At 33.9% G+C, this 5359-nt stretch overlaps 1 long non-coding RNA gene across 1 annotated transcript; it reads right to left on the minus strand.

The window, feature by feature from the left end:
* Window positions 1–3555: 3555 nt before the first annotated feature.
* On the minus strand, window positions 3556–4796 carry LOC149532670 (uncharacterized). The gene is made up of 3 exons (XR_016358016.1): window positions 4020–4796; window positions 3840–3917; window positions 3556–3638 (listed from the first exon to the last, which is right to left on the minus strand). It is a non-coding gene; the product is annotated as an uncharacterized LOC149532670 (long non-coding RNA).
* Window positions 4797–5359: the final 563 nt, after the last annotated feature.

Genomic DNA, 5359 nt, shown 5'->3' on the forward strand with positions numbered 1-5359 from the left:
TATTCAGTAATGTACACCATAGTCTGGTATACCATATATCCCTCTACCATAGAACCCTCAGGATGTGCTCTTTTTCGAACCAAAGATTTCAAATGCCTCTCAACCATCCACATTGACCTAGTGTGTACAGGTCCACACAATTCAATCTCCTCAACTAGGTGTATGAGGTAGTGTTCCTGTGCATTGAAAAAAGCTGGAGGTAGACACTTTTGCATTTCACACAGTAAATGAGGAATTCTTCTCTTCCAATAGTTTATATCTTCTTTATGGATTTATTTAGATGACAACCACCTACATTAAGAGATTCAAGTCACAAAAAATATATAGATATGAGACTTTACAAAATAATATACAATAGATTACATAGCAAGAAAAAAAAATCACGAATATAATAAATATATACAACAAATTGAACAGATATTACTGCTTACCTCATATATTTTCCAAGATCGTATATCACTTGTTTGATGTTATTGTTGAAGTGCTCTGGGAGAGATAGAGGAAGCACGTACTGCAGTAATTATAAACCAATCATTTCATTGTTTTCTAACATAACATAACGAACAATTCACGTAGTTTATGAATATATTGTAAATACAAAAGAACATAACTTACCTTGACGAAAGTATGCCAATCATGCATTTTGAGCCCTGGCCCAAATTCACTTTTTTTTTATATGAGATTGTTTATATTCGCAGCAAATCTTGTGGGAAATCGAATTTTTCGTATGACTTCTTTTATGGCATCACTTTGCTGCTCCGTTAATAACCATGGAAGGGCACTTATATTAATCTGATCTTTGTTGCTATTTGAGTGAATGAAATTTTTCAATGCATGATTGGATTCATGTATGTCATTACAAATTTTGACAATTTTTTCTTTGTCACGCCTTCCATCCAATATTTTCCACAATGTCTCTGTTATATTCTTTCCAATATGCATAGTATCAAACAAATGCACAATTTGTAAGTGCTTGTAGTAGGGCAACCTACTAAATTGTCTGGGATAGCTTTTTAGTCCCTTTGGAAGGTTGTCAGTATTGCCTTGACGACCTTCACGATCATCAATTACACAATTAGTCAATAAAAATCACAATAGAAATATATAAATTACAAACATAAACCATTAGGTGGAACGACATTACCTCGACGATTAATTCTATTATATTCCAACTTCCATAGGCAAGGTGTCATTCTTCGTGGCTTTGATGTAGTCTCTTCTTTCCCATTGAAAAGATGTTTTTCTGTACTTCAAAACTTATGATTCCTATGGAGGAAGTGTCTACACTCATCAAACACCTACTTTCCTAAACTTTTTGAATGACGAGATTTCATCTTTGGACCACAAACTGGACATGCAAATTTTCCCTTTGTTTGAAGACCTACAAGATAATGATGTAATTGGATTATTAAATATGTTGATTTTTATAATTAGAATTATTTTGCGCAACTTGAATTCACTATAACATACCACAAAAATGTGTTAGCCCTAGGGCATCATGTATTGTCCATGCAAGTATTGCATGGAATTGAAATTGTCTTTGTCGTATTGGTCTAGACACGTCATACATAGTGACACCATTCCATAACTCCACCAACTCGTCGATAAGAGGCTCAATATATACATTCATATCTTTTACTTGATATTTACCTACTTGAATGAATAGTAACATTACATAGTTATTGTGATCGTTTTATTGCAAGATTTGTAAGTACGTGTAAATTAATAACTATCAAATGATAAGATACCTAGAACAATCATTGCCAACATAATGTGCTCCCTCTTTATTGACATCCACAGAGGAATGTTATTGTTGATAACAAAAATAGGCCACACCGAGTAAACAGATCTCATCTCTCCAAATGGATTGACACCGTCCGCTGCCAATGAAAGCCTGAGATTACGAGGTTCTTCTTTGAAGTGTTGCCACTTTTCCACTATGTGCATAAATGTCGAACCATCCACAGGGATTCGAATAATGTCATCTCGACTTCTATTGCGTGCATGATAATCCATAAATTGAGCCAAGCTACTACACCTGAATAATTGTCGCATCCGTGGAATAATGGGGATGTAACGAAGAACCTTTTGAGGCACCTTTTTTGTTAGTCGATCTATTCGATATCTACTCGTATGACATACAGGGCATTGTGTTGCAAATTCATGTTCTTTATAATATATAATATGATCATTGGGACAAGCATGTATTGCTTCATACTCCATTCCAATATCTTTCATAATAGCAGTTAATTCTCGATATGAGCAAGGTAGAATATTTGATGATGGTAACAGAAACTCGCCTATCAATCTACAAAAAAAAATATAAGTTGTTAATATAAACAATATTAGTGGTACATTATTCACCCTTTGTTAACTATAAAGACATATATGACATACCTTAACATACGTGACATTGTTATGTTGGATAAACCATTCATAACCTTCAAGTTCAACAACAACAATACAGCAGGGAGAAGAGTTGTTTGGGAGTCTTTGTATAGGGGCTCGTATGCCTTCTGAAGTAGAGGTACATCAAGGCTATCATCATCATCATGATCAGATACGCTTGGACTAGATGTGTCATGGATCAATGTATTTATACCATCCTCTTCAATTATGTTTTCTGGCGCATGATCGTCATCTTCCATGGGATCATTATCTTCACCTTGGATATTTGCACCTTCATGTTCCTCCACTTCGAAAACCATATTCTTTGGATTGTTGTGGTTCATATCATGTACTTCCTTGGGAAGATCAACCTATATAAAATTTATTAACATAAATAAACCATGATAATCAACTCATCATCAAGTGATTTCATATGTATATAAATTGTTAATATGATATAATGAACGACTTACTAGTGGATGATAGTCATGCCCCCCTTCAATGTGACCATTCTCCCTACAATGTCTCTTAACTGTTTTGATTAGCAGTCTTCTATGGTTTAAGCCCTTACAAATATTGCAAGGACAATAACATTTTCCATCACCTTTTCTTTTCAAGTTAGACCACAATCTAGCGATTGTCTCCCTGTTTTGTTCTTCACTTATATTATTTGACATGATCGTTCTTTGCAGGAAGCAAAAATTGGGCTATGAAAACTTCGGTCTACAACTTTCAAAAACTAAGCAAAACTATCGAAAGTACACAAATCTTCTTAGACCTAGCTAAATACTTTAATATTTTAAAAATACTTTCTTTGACTTTATTCCTAAGATTATTTGTAAAACTTTGACCAACCGCCTGAAGGTCTTATTTCAAGAGACCTTACAACATTAAGCCACTAAAAGAAATTTCAAAACATATAAGCTAAAAGTGTAGTTAAAATATACATTAGAATAAAAAAAAAACAATTTTCATACCCGAGTGCGCGGCTATAACTAGTGCAACGACCTTCTTGCTTAGCTGTAGAAGCTCTCCAGCAATCAAATTATACAAACTACAAGGCCTAAGAAAAATTTCAAAACATATAAGCTACAAGTCTAGTTAAAATATACATTAGATTAGATTCAACAATAGCAAGCAATGTTATTCAGAATTAGATTCAACAAACCTTAGTAGTGTAAATAGCCATCTCCTCTAAACTGGACTCCAAACACAAGGGGGCATTCACATACTCTTCCCCTAAAGGTATCCTGAAGAACAAAAGCCACTATTCTTGAGTTTGTGAATTGCACCTCGAGATGAATGAAGCTTAAAAGGAATGAAAATTGTTTTCATACATTTAAATTAGGATCTAATATTTATTCATAAGTATATACCTTGCAAGCACTTAAAATTGTTGTTATATGTGTTGCGGGAAAAGAAGAATTTTATACCTATGTGTATAGACGCACTTCCTGTATGCGATCCAAAGCTCGAATGTTATCAAGTGTGTCCAATGATGGGGAGAGACCTCCGTGCAAGCAGAAGATCTGCAATGAAACAAAAGAAAAGAAAATTTTCTTATAGTAAGAACAAGTTTGTTGTGCTGCACAGGGTACCAACAAAATAGTGTATAATATCTTTTTCTTTACCTGGCTTTCAATTCAGCATGAGAGCCTTTAATAGAAAAGTCAAGTTGATAACATATTTAACAAGAGCTGCAGGGCAGCATAGTTCCTGCGTAAGTCCAAGAAAATGTGTGAGGATTGACATAGATTTGCGTAAGTCCAAGAAGATGTGTGAGCATTGACATAGATTTTGTGAACATTTTCTATGTAATGAAGATTTTACTGCAAATGGAATGAACCTAGGGGTGGATTGGTAAACTGATTATTTGTATCAAATGGTGTAAAATTGAAACTAAAACCATTTCAATTGGCCACGCCACTCATGGACTGTTCCTCCATATGTTATAATACTTTCATCATATATCACAAATATGAAATAGAATATGTAGCACACTGAAATAAAGCATTAAAAGATAGTGTCTAAATGTAATTAAATATATGGAACTAGTTATAAGAATCTGTACAAATCAATCAGAATGGGTTGAAATCAGTGCCCAACTTAAGAAGATCAACACTAATAATATGTCAAATATTTATTGTTAATTTCTGCTTGTAGCTGTAGGGAAATTAGGTAAGCGAGCAACAAAAGAGCTAATAGTTTGTAAGAGTATACCATTTAAACTATGTATGCTCATTTAACAAGAGAGCCCATAATTTGGCATGAAATACTCAAGACAATATATTTGATATGCATCTTACTTCAGCATTTCATGTAAACGTGCATATCAACTCCAAGTGTCAAATGTCAGCTGTAAGTGCAACAATGCAAGTTTCCATCTGTGTAACTTGTTTTTCTACTACAGTCAATGTTGATACATCCTGCTTTAACATAAATAGATTCAAAAGGAAGCATTGTCAACTTAAGAAAAATAGTAAAAATATACAGATGGATAAATGATGCATTTGTTTGGTATATTGTTAACTAGTTGAGCAATAATAGAAGCTACGCTGACTGCTTGAAACTTTTTGTATGACTTTTCCTGCCCCTGTGAAGAAGATGAAAAAATGCCATAGATAGTAATCAAAAGGAATTAAGCCTACTAACAACAGCATGATTTGCATTGACAGAAAAAACCACAAATCATACATTTAAAGAATGACTTGAGTGATCTTTCGAACAATTTGAAAATGAGCTCTGAATAAATACTTTTAACCATATTTCCTTTTATTATGCTATGTCTCCCTGCAAGAAAAATAAATAGATCTACAAGAAAAATATTACACATGCTCATCTGCATGCCAAACTAAACATGCAATTAAACAAGTGTTACACCATTTGTAGAAATGGGAAGCTCAGGAGCACCCTCTGCAAGAATGATAGGCCCAACACTTTGGTACTTGCTCCCTCATGCCAAAATGTGCCA

This window comes from Cupressus sempervirens, chromosome 10, assembly GCF_028749045.1.
Source record: "Cupressus sempervirens isolate cs-2001-9-10 chromosome 10, ASM2874904v1, whole genome shotgun sequence".
In the NCBI taxonomy this organism is placed as follows: Eukaryota; Viridiplantae; Streptophyta; class Pinopsida; order Cupressales; family Cupressaceae; genus Cupressus; species Cupressus sempervirens.